Consider the following 12,609-nt stretch of genomic DNA (forward strand, 5'->3'; position numbering starts at 1 on the left):
CGATGTGGTGTCGGCAGGGGCAGAGCTGCTGGTACGGGTGAGGCATAGCCCCACCATTGGAGGTAAGGGTGGTGGGCTTATAGATAGAGATTTGTAAGCAAGCTTGTGTAATAAAGGTCAAAGGGATGAGGTGGTATTATGTTCAGACTATTGGACAGTGCTTGGCAAATTGCACCCTGAGGGGCAAGTCTGGTCTGCCACCTACTTCTGTAAATGAAGTTTTATTGAAACACAACCACACTTCTTGGTTTACACATTGTCTATGCAACAAGGGCAGAGTTGAGTGGTCTCAGTAGAGACTAAATGGCCCACAAAACTTAAAATAGAGTTTGCCGTCCCCTGGTGCGGGTGACCCCAGTGGAGGAAGTAGCTAGTCCTACTGGGTGATTGATAGGAGCCGGGGAGCCTGTGCTCTTGCTTCCCCAAATGTGAATCTAGCATGGGCAACAGGGAGAAGGCTTTGCCCCACCCTAGACTGGCTGAGTCAGGATTTGCATTTTCTCAAGATTGGCAGGTGCTTCGTGCCCCCGTCACCTTTAGAGAAGCACGGAGATAATCACATCTAGGTGTCTTGTTCAGATATAGAACAAGCCCCTTTGAATTTGATGTCTTTCATTCTTTTGATGCATTTGTTAACCTTAGCATTTTAAAAAGGAATTTTCGCGAGAAGAAACAACAGCAGGGCAGACGCAAAGAGGAAGCACCTTTCCTCTCTTCCTTAGCTTAAGATGCTGTGGGTTTTTTGTGGTTCGGTATTTCTAAACCGTCCCTTTAGAGCTGGATTCGATAGAAATTCTTTTCGTTTTTCATTCTGGTAAATAAACGACAACTTGGTAGTTTGCTCATTTGTTGATTTTGCTGCTGTTTTTCTAGCATGAAGCGATCTCTTACTGTCAGAGTCTGGTAGCTTCTTTCTTTTCCCCCTGACGTCTCTGTATGTCTCTGAGGGAAGGGGTCGCCCCTGCATCTGACTTCTCCCTCTCCCCATTTCTTCTTTTCTGGGCTCCACTGCCCTCCCTCTCCTTACCCTGTGAATAACCTTGGAAGTTTCATAATCTTTGTTTTTCTTTTCTGTAGGAAATCTGATATCATCCCCTTCTCCCCTTGCTTTTGTTTACTTGGAAAAACCAACAGTTATTTGTCTATTTGCACAACTCAGTTTCGGTGACCAGATTGTATTTATGCAACTGACTTCATGACCCTGGGATCCAGTAATTAATCACAAGCCTATTTATATTTACTGAAGTGTTTAAAACCATTCAGAGTGTAAACGGGAAATGGTTTTATTTTTCTTTTCCAATCACTGCTTTTTTTGTGTGTGTGTGTGTGATACGCGGGCCTGTCACTGTCGTGGCCTCTCCCGTTGCAGAGCACAGGCTCCGGACGCGCAGGCTCAGCGGCCATGGCTCATGGGCCCAGCCGCTGCACAGCATGTGGGATCTTCCCAGACCGGGGCACGAACCCGTGTCCCCTGCATCGGCAGGCGGACTCTCAACCACTGCGCCACCAGGGAAGGCCTCCAATCACTGCTTTTAACTGTGTTTTGTCAGCTCCCCATTTCCCCATTGGATATTGGTCCTTTTAACATCAGGACCAGATTCCAGATTCCACAACCTGGTCATTAAAATGGTCTCATGTTTGGTGTACAAGACCCAGTTCTGGTCATGTTTAAAACTGCAGTCATCAGAGCTTGGGTCCCCCTGTCAGCAGAGGCTGCCGCTTGGACTGGGAGGGTTAGGGATGTGCTGTGCTAGTGTGTGGCCCCTCCCTCTCCTTCCGGTTTCCTAAAGAGTCCTGAGGGAGGCAGGGGAGGGGATGGGGGTCCGGGCTTTCTTGGCTCAGCGGGGGGCCAGTGACCATTTGCTGATGTGATGTGGGTAGTGTCTGTTCTTGCGCCGTCTCGGAGACATCTAGGAATTTCCCTGCCGGCTGCTCCGTTAGCTGCGTGGCTCAATCAGGAAAACTTCCTGGAAAGTACATCCTAAGGAGACAGCTATGAAATGCCGGGGGTGGGGAGGGCTTTCCTGCAGTACGAGTATTCACTTACTATTTCTTGCCCCTGCAAGGCCCAGAGTCTCTTCAGAGATATTTCAGTGAATGGGATAAAGCCCCATCGCCTCAGGCTCCACAAAGAAGGCCCTGGAGCCTCAGATGCAAAGAATTGCTCACAAAAAAGTTTGCAATTAATTTTTATGGGAAACTAACAGATGTGTGGACACGGGGTGGGGGGACGGGGAGGGTGGGATGAACTGGGAGATTAGGTTTGACATAAATACACTACCAGCTGTAAAATAGATAGCTAGTGGGAACTTGCATATAGCACAGGGAGATCAGCTTGGTGCTCTGTGATGACTTAGATGGGCAGGATGGGTGGGGGGATGGGAGGGAGGTCCAAGAGGGAGCGGATACATGTATACGTACAGCTGATTCATTTTGTTGTACAGCAGAAACTAACACAACACTGTAAAGCAATTATACTCCAATTAAAAAAAAAATCCTTTCTGAAGTAGGAAGCAGACATTATGAAAGTGTTCATTTCCACGGTAGGTACTGCTTTGAACTTCTTCAGCGTTTATTGGTTTAGTTTATTTCTCCCTCTCCCATCTTCAGTGCCCCACTCACTCCTCATTCAGGAGGATTTCTGCTTTCTTAGTGGTTTCCTTTGAAATCTTTTTTTTTTTTTTTAAAGCATGTGCACTTAACTAAACAAATTCTAAAGGTAACCAGTAACCTTATCCTCTACCTGAAAAGTACTGTGCCTTTAGAATGCTCCTTGTTAAATGATATTCTTGAGTTTTAGTTCTATATTGACTTATTTCAACCCCATAAATTAAATATTTTATTTTTTTCGTATACTCAGTGTTTGTTTAACTTTACCTATATTTTTATTAACGGGTAAAAAGCTCTCCTTTTCCTCCTGTAATTCAGGCCTTCTTTCTGATATCCTTTTTCTTCTTTTTTGAGGTACATCCTATAAACGTTTCTTTAATAGTAAAGATCTCTTGGTGGTAAACCTTCTTAGTTTTTATTTATCAGAATATTCCTTATTATACCTGGCTCAAGATAACTAGTTTCACTGGATATACCATTCCAGCTTTAGTTAATTATATCTAATTCTGGTTGCTTTTGAGATCTTTACTTGTCTTTGATGTTTAGAAAATTTACTTCAAAGTGTGTAGGTGTGCATGAATTTATTTTCCCTTGAAAATTCCTCCTGAGAAAGTATTTTTAAAAATTCCAAGTCTCAGAGTTCACACAATTTTTTTTTAACCTGGGAAACTCTGAATTATGCCTTTGAATAATTCCTTTCCCACATTCTCTCTAATATTTCCTTCTGAAATTTTGATTTGCCGCATGTTAGACCCTCTCACTCTAGCTTCCTTATCTCCTAACCCGGTTTGTGCTTTTTATTTTTCATCTCTTTATTTCTACCTGCTGTGCTCTGGTTAAATTCTTCATAATTATTTACCAAGTTACCCAATTTCTGCCTCAGTTATGTATAATCTGCTTTTTCCGTTCCATTAAATTTTAAGTTCCATTTTCTAGATATGATATTTGCTTCTTTTTCAGATCTTCCTGCTCCTTTTTGATATTTTCTTGTTCTTAAGTCATGCCATCAATGACCTATTTTATTTCTCTAAGCTTACTACATTATTTTTTTATTTTCTGTAAGAGAAGTACCAAATTTGAAGTCTTTGCTGTTTTTTCTCCCAACCCTCCCAACTCTCACCAATACTGTCTTATTTATTTTATTAACATCTATTTATTTTTATTAATTTTTTTTTTACCATTTTGACCATTTTTAAGTGTATAGTTCAGTGACATTAAGTACATTCGCATTGTTGTATAACCATCACTACCATCGATCTCCAGAAATTTTTGTTATCCTAAATGGAAACTCTGTACCCATTAAATACTAACTCCCCATTTCCCCCGCTCTCCAGCCCCTGCTAACCCCCATTCTGCTTTCTGTCTCTATGAATTTGACTATTCTATGTACCTCATATAAGTGGAATTATATAATATTTATTATTTCGTGTCTAGCATATTTCTTTCGTGTCTAGCATAATGTCTTCAAGGTTCACCTATGTTGTAGCTTATATCAGAATTTCCTTCCTTTTTAAGGATGAACAGTATTTCATTGTACGTGGCACATTTTGTTCACCCATTCTTCTGTTGATAGGCGATTTGGTCTTGAATTGTAATGGTAAATAAACCCTCCTGTCTTGTCTATACAAGAGTGATATTAGAGAGAGTTGGGAGGACAGCTTCTAAATATTTGCTGGATGAATCAATAAATGGCACGAATTATTTTTTGCAGTGTGAGTAGAGTTTTGTTTGAACTAATTATACTGTCTGCAGTGGGATCAATGGGATGTATTTGCGGGGTAACTGAGTAGGGCAACGATTCTCAGTGTGGGATTAGAATAACATTCCCACTAGGAATGAGAACCCCCTGGAGGCTTTCACGAGCTATCCTACCGTTCTTGGTTGAAATATCTTGGTTCCACCTTTGGAACCAATGGACTAGTGTTAGTATGCAGTTTCATAAGTAGATGGCCCCAGCATTCATCATTCCCCAATTTTCTAGGCACAGCCCTAGGTTTCCATTTGGGGATCCAGTTTTTCCTCATTGTCTGGCTGTGTGTTCATGGTGGGGCTTTATCCTCAGTTCCAGGCATAAGGCATGTGACCCAAACTTAGATTAAGCGCAGATCATTTCCCGCAGACCACGGTGATTGTTTCAGGAGTGTGCCCATTGCCCAAGTCCGTCACATTACAGTAAATCTTAGAGCTACCAGGAAAAGCTCTTGCACTTGAAGAGTGCAAGGTTCACTTGAAGCGTGAACTTGAACCTGCAAGGATGTAAAGTTGGAGCTGTAGCAGCCACCTCGCCCCCACGAGCGGTTCTCCTGGAGCTGCCAACGACCACACCCCCTCCACGGGCTCGAGAATGAGGACAACCTGTGGAACGCAGAGCTGAGAGGTGGGAAAGAACCACTCCTGAAGGTGTTGCTCGAGCTCTGAATTCAGCAGTGCCTGAAGCTGGGCTGAGCCTTGACTTTAGTACGTGCCCAGTAAGTAGTCTTTTGCTTAAGCTTCTTGCAGTTTGAAAGAGTTCTAATTAATAGGCTGAGAGACTGGGCTAAGGTAACTGGCATTTAAATGGGTGCCCAGGAGTCCCCAGGTCCCACATCCTAGGGTGCTGCACTCAAAACCGCCTGGGTGGGCTGCTGTTTTGTGGGGGTGAACCCAGGTGTACTTACTCCATTGCTGTTACTTGGGGGGATAAAACATTGTGATTTGGGGGTTGGAGGGAAATCACATGTGCCCCGATATGGTTTTTACATTCTACTGCCTCCCTTCCCCCCATTTTCCATGCCCTTAGGAGAGAATTTGGTTACAAAAATATATGTGCGGCATAACAAGTTGTATATATTCTTTGCAATGAATGCAAATATACACATGCATATATATGTATAATTTATATACTCATAGGATCGGTTTTTGGAAGGAAACACCAAAACTGGCTCCCCTGATTGCCTGGAGGGATGGAAATTGGACATCAGGAGATGAAGCAGGGGGACTTTTCATGGTAGACTCATTCCTACATTTTGAGTATTCCCTAATCAGAAAAGTAGTTTAAATTAAATTATTAAAAAACTAAAATATTTGAAGACTTCCACTCGATCCCTTCTGTCCTCGCTAACCCAGTGCCTGCTGGGCGTTATCACCAAGCCCATCTGCTTTGTCCCTTTACTACTTTAGATGGAGACGACAACATGACATGATCCAGGGATGGTCCGCATGCGCAGAGAACCCAAAGCACAGTCAGGCTTTAGGCAAAAGAGCACAAAAAACACGTCAACTGCCAAGAGCCTTTCTCCAAAATGATTGCGCAATCTCTCTGGGGAGAACTGAGGTTTCAAGTAGGGCTATGATACTGCATAGGAAAGCCCCTGTTTCTGACATTTGGGGGGTTGGGAGTCCCTGCCTGATGGACCAGAGTCGCTAATCAGGCTGCCTGGGCAGGGAGGGCCCCCGGGAAAGTTCCCGCGTGGAGGCCACAAGTTCAGGCTGCCGCCACCTTCATTTGTAGGAACGAAGACCAGGTACCTGAGGAAAGCAGAAGCCCAGCGAACTGATAGAGAAGCCCTGAGAGAGGCAGAAGGGAAATTAAGACCATTCAAATAACATCTTTAGCAAGATGAGGAACTGCATTAAATATTGCCTCTATCAGCATAAGAAGGTGCTATCGATAAGGACAATTAGCAGACAAGAGTTACTTAGAGATTAAAAATATGGTTGCTAGGGCTTCCCTGGTGGCGCAGCGGATGGGGGTCCGCCTGCCGATGCAGGGGATGTGGGTTCGTGCCCCGGTCCGGGAAGATCCCACATGCCGCGGAGCGGCTGGGCCCGTGGGCCGTGGCCGCTGGGCCTGAGCATCCGGAGCCTGTGCTCCGCAGCGGGAGAGGCCACAGCAGTGAGAGGCCCGCGTACCGCAAAAAAAAGGAAAAAAAAATATGGCTGCTAAAGTTAAAAAAAATCCAAAGAAAATCTAGAAAAGAATGAAAAAGAGGTATGAAATATGAGAGAAGAGAATAAGAGCAGAAGAAGGCCATCCCTGTGGCCATGGCTCTGTTAGAGAAACATCCACCAATAGCGGTGTCTGCAAGAGAGAACAGAGAAAAATCAACATAAAGAAAACTGCAGAGTTAAGAAAGACTTTAATTTGCAGAGTGAGAAGGCCCATTTAGTGGCCAGCACAAGAAATAGGAAAAAAAATAGACTCTTTCCCACGTAGACCCAACTTCATGAAAGGATAAGAAGATTCCAAAAGTTAAATAACAACAATAATGATTTGGTTGCTTGCAAAGGTATAGGAGTTAGATTGGCATCAGACCCAATCAGTCTAAGCTGGAGGACAAATGGAGAAATGTCCTCAGCATTTTGAGGGAAAATGATTTTGAATCGGCGTTTTGATAGTGCAAGTCAATCCAGTTCTTGAATGAAGGGGCAGAAAAATACTTTATTTTCACAACATCTGGAATTCAGAAAGTTTGCCTCCTACTCACTTTTTAGTGATAGCTATTTGAAGGTTTGCGCTGGCAAAACTAGGGAGAGACCAACCCAAAGGAGAGATGGGCTCTCCCAGGGCATGTGATCCAGAAGAAGAAGGACAAGAGGTGCGGTTGGCGGCAGGAGGGAGGTGGAAGTTGGGGGGGTGGATGAGGGAGGAAGGGCAGGGTGAGGATATTTCATCTTCCCTGTGAGAACCTAGAAAGTCACTCCTGTTGACGGAACAAGGCCGGTACTCATAGATAATGAAGGCATCATTGGCTGAGAAAAAAGTAAAAATGCCAAAGAAAACTCGAAAACAACTTAGAAAGGGCATATATGAACTTAAGTTATGCATAAATAAGTCCTCAAACCACATCATCTTGGTGTGCACCAACATTATCAACACATGAATGAAACATTCAATTTTGATTAATCTTTATTGTCTACATACTTCATTTTATTTTGAATATTTATAATTTCAAATAGCATTACTTAGGGATTGAGCCCTAAAAGTACAAACGTTAAAGGACATTTTCAAGCACAAAAAACTATAGCCAATTGCAACACACGCACCCACGCGCCCTCAGAGCACATTTTCTACTTTCAGCGATCAGATCTAGTTTCATCTCTATCCCCCTCATATTTCCTCTCTTTGGAGAATTTGTTTTATTGTGAAGGGTGTTTGCTGGTTTCTGTAGTGAAGAGCTGTGTTTAATACCAGATGAGACTCACATTATCTCCGCTGCCCAAATTGATCTTCAGAGGACCTGGTTTCAGAAAATAATACAGGAAGGATCTGCAAATGTTTAGTGATTATTTCTGGTATTGCATTTTTCATCATTCGTGGACTGATGACCATTTATGGAAGATGCTGGGAGTCAGAGGAAATCACGGCTACCCAACTGGAAGAATTAGCGGCATGTGTAATTAACCAGGATCCAATTGAGGCTTTAGCAGCAGAGAAACGGAGAGACTCCAGCTCAGTATGATCTTATATCAAACCTGAACATCTTTGGGTATTTGGGCCTTTTAAAAGTTTCTTGAACACTTAAAAAATAGACATAAATACTGGCCTTAAAAAAAAAATCTGATTAGTCTTTTATGGGGGACATCACTAAGCGCTGGTTTTTCAGCAGCTCAGCATGCATTCCTGCTCTTTCTGGGAACAGGCCCCTGGTCTCCTTTGGAAACAGTCCTCCTCGGCTGTAAGCCCTTGAACCTTAACTAAGTGACTCTGACTTCACCAGTTCTCAACCCAGGACTGGCAGGATGCAGGGCATCATGTGAGGCAGGGTAATCGGTGTATCCCAGCCCCAATGCTTAGGTATGGGCTTGGGCTCCGAGGCTGTCCCACAAGACTCAGTCCTGGGATTTTTTTGTTGGAGGGTTGAGGAGAGAGAGAATATAGCAATGACTGAAGCTAGATACATTTCCTTTGCTGTTGAAGCTGTGTGAGTTGTACTTCTGTTTCCTGCAGCAGGAGGGGCCTGAGGGATTGGTTAGCTTACTTAGAACTAGAAACAAAATTGTAAAAGTGATGAGAATGTTGCCAAGCACACAGAACAGGCCAGGCTGACTGTCATTGCTGAGAGTGGACCAAAAAGTAGGAAAGCACACCAAAATTGGCAAAGGCATCTCAGGTTTCAGAAAGTTATCCACAGATATCCGTCCCTGATTCTGGGACCGGACATAATTGCTTACAAGTAGGTGAGTTTGGGGCTTCCCTGGTGGTGCGGTGATTGAGAGTCCGCCTGCCGATGTAGGGGACACGGGTTCGTGCCCCGGTCCGGGAAGATCCCACATGCCGCGGAGCGGCTGGGCCCGTGAGCCATGGCCGCTGAGCCTGCGTGTCCGGAGCCTGTGCTCCGCAACGGGAGAGGCCACAACAGTGAGAGGCCCGCGTACCGCCAAAAATAAAAGTAGGTGAGTTTGAAAGACAGCAGCCATCGTGCACAAATTGTAAAAACGTGTAAAACCAATCACTAGAATCAGTAATTTAAAGTATTTTTTCAATTGTGACCCTTTCATACTAGTTTTGATTTTCAGTGCAGTATTTTTCTTCTTTTCCTTTCTGAAATCCTCGGTCACTCCTTTGGCCAGCCCCGCCCATTCCCAAGTGATTTGTCTTAACAACTGATGCTTGTTTGTACTTTTCTTGGTACTTGTTTATCTTTATTGAGGTATAATTGATACACAGTGAACTGCACATATTTACAGGATGCAATTTGGTAAGTTTTGACATATATACACCACGATTAAGGTAGTGAAAATATCCATCACCTCCCGGGAGTGTCCTTGTGCTCCTAGGCAATCTCTCCCCCCTGGCCCTCCTCTCCCCCCATCCCCAGGCAACCCCTGATTTGCTTTTCGTCCATGTAGATGAGCGTACATTTTCTAGAGTTTTCTATAAGTGGAATCATACGATGTGTGTTCATTTTGTCTGTTTGTTTACTTCTTTCCCTCAACCTAATGATTTTTTTTTCAGTAAACCTGATTTTGTTTTTTTAATTTAATTTTTATTTTATATTGGAGTATAGTTGATTTACTAAGCCTAAGATTCTGAGAGCCATCCATGTTGTTGTGTATCAGTCGTTCATTTCTTTTTATTTAGAATACTATTCCATTGTGTGGCTATCCCGAAGTTTCTTTATCCGCTCACCTGTTGATGGATTTTTGAGTCGTTCCCAGCTTGGGGCTGTTACAGGTAAACAATCTTCTGTAAGCAATCAGGTACAAGTCTTTGCAGACATATGCTTTCTTTTCTCTTGGGAAACACCTAGGATTAGAATGGCTGAAACATCACGGGTGTATGTTTACTCTTTAAGAAAGCTACCAAGTGTTTTCCAGAGCCATGACACCATTTTATACCCCAACCATTTCCCCCACATGCTCACCAACACTTGGTGTGGTCAGTGTATTTAGTTTCAAGCATTCTAGTTGTCCTTTTTAACGGTTGCACAATAATTCCATGATATCCTGACCGACGAACTTTTACCTCACTACCTGTATTTTTGCCTCTAGAAAAAAAGCTGTGCTCCTGGGCTGCGGTAACTGGAGCTTCTACTGCTGTGAGATGGAGTCTTTGGAATAGGATCGCTCATTAAAGGGTATAGCTATTTAAAATTGCAATAAATATTATCAGAGAGCTTTCCAAAAAGGCTAGAATCATTTTCATTTTACCAGCAGTGCATTAAAGTGGTCTTTGTCCCTCTCCCTAACCTCATGACTGACTTTTGCCAGTAGGAGATATTGGAGCTCATTTTAATTTTTGCAAATTATTTTAATTTTCACCTCCTTGACTATGAAGTTGAGTATCTTTTCATATATGTATTGGCTGTTTAGTGTTCATCTTTGAACAATCTACACATATATTGCCCAGTTTCCTTGATTTTTGTGAGCTTTTTTTATGACATGCATTTCAAGATTTCATTGTATTTTTCAAATCTTTTTTTTTTTTTTGTCTTTAACTTTGAGGCCATAATAAAACATTAAAGAATCTTTTCTTTGATAACTTCTGGCTTCATGTCTTGGTTAAGAAAGTATATCCAACTCTTGTCCATACAGTTTCCTATATTTTATTATTATTATTATTTTTGCGGTACGTGGGCCTCTCACTGTTGTGGCCTCTCCCGTTGCGGAGCACAGGCTCCGGACACACAGGCCCAGCGGCCATGGCTCACAGGCCCAGCCGCTCTGCGGCATGTGGGATCCTCCCGGACCGGGGCACGAACCCACGTCCCCTGCATCGGCAGGCGGACTCTCAACCACTGCGCCACCAGGGAAGCCCTTTTGGTTTGTTTTTGAAGTATAATTGACCTACTACACTATGTTAGTTCTTGTTGTACAACATAGTGATTCAATTATTTTGATACATTTCAAAATGATCACCATTATAAGTCTAGTTATTACTCACATCTTCTTTATCCATTCATCTATTGATAGGCACTTAGATTGCTTCCATATCTTGGCTATTGTAAATAACGCTGCAATGAACATAGGGGTGCATATATCTTTTCTAATTAGTGCTTTTGTTTTCTTCGGATAAATACTTAGGAGTAGAATTGCTGGGTCATATGGTAGTTCTATTTTTAATGTTTGGAGGCATCTCCGTACTGTCTTCCATAGCAGCTGCACCAATTTACATTCTCACCAACGGTCATGAGGGTTTCCTCTTCTCCACATCCTGGCCAACACTTGTTATTTATTGTCTTTTTGATAATAGCCATTCTGATAGGTGAGAGGTGATATCTCACTGTGGTTTTGATATGCATTTCCCTGATGATTAGTGACACTGAGCATCTTTTCATGTGCCTATTGGCCATTCGTATGTCTTCTTTGGAAAAATGTCTATTCAGATCATCTGCCCAGTTTTTAATCAAATTATTTTTTTGACGTTAGTTGTTTGAGTTCCTTGTATATCTTGGATATTAACCCCCTTTTGGATATATTATTTGCAAATATCTTCTCCCATTCAGTAGGCAGCCTTTTCATTTTACTTTTTATTTTCCTTTGCTGTGCAAAGCTTTTTAGTTAGATGTAGTCCCATTTGTTTATTGTTGCTTTTGTTTCCCTTGCCTGAGGAGACAGATGCAAAAACATGTTACTAAGACGGATGTCAAAGAGCTCACTGCTTATGTTTGTTCTAGAAGTTTTATGATTTCAGGTCTTAGATTTAAGTCTTTAATCCATTTTGAATTTATTTTTGTATATGGTGTGAGAAACTAGTCCAGTTTGATTCTTCTGCATGGAGCTGTCCAGTTTTCCCAAAACCATTTATTGAAGAAGCTGTCTTTTCCCTATTGGACATTCTTGTCTCCTCTGTGTAGATTAATTGCCCATGTAAGTGTGGGTTCATTTTGGGGCTCTCTATTCTGTTTAGGCTAACTTTTTCTTCTTGAGTGAGTTTTGGTGGTTTTTGTGTCTTTCCAGGAATTGAAAGACTATTTCACCTAAAGTGTCAAATGGATGGGCATAGAGTTGTTCACAGGATCTACAGCCATCTACATATTAAATAACCACCTAATAATGGCTATTTAATATCTGTAGGATCAGTAGTAATGTCTTCTCTTTTACTGGTGATATTAGTAGTTTGTGTCTTCTCCCTTTTTCCCTTGGAAAAATATATTTAAAAAATTTTTTACATAATATATTTTTTTTTTTGGCTGCACTGCATGGCATGTGGGATCTTAGTTCCCTGAACCAGGGATGGACCTGTGCCCCCTGCATTGGAAGCATGGAGTCTTAACCACTGGACCACCAGGGAAGTCCAGGAAAATATTTTTTAGATGTTTATTAATTGGTCTTTTCAAAGAATCAGGTTTGGGGTTCATGTTGTTTTTTCTGTTTTTAATTCCATGATTTCTACTCTCATTTTTATCATTTTTCAATCTTCTTGCTAGCTTTTGGGTTTATTTTTGCTCTTCTTTTTCTAGTTTCTTAAGGTTGATGCAAAAATAGATTTTCTGAGAGCTTTCTTCTTTTCTGATCTAAGCATTTGATTCTTGCTATGGTCTGAATGCTGTGTTCCCCCCAATTCATATGTTGCTT

This window comes from Lagenorhynchus albirostris, chromosome 8 (genome assembly GCF_949774975.1).
Source record: "Lagenorhynchus albirostris chromosome 8, mLagAlb1.1, whole genome shotgun sequence".
Taxonomy (NCBI): domain Eukaryota; kingdom Metazoa; phylum Chordata; class Mammalia; order Artiodactyla; family Delphinidae; genus Lagenorhynchus; species Lagenorhynchus albirostris.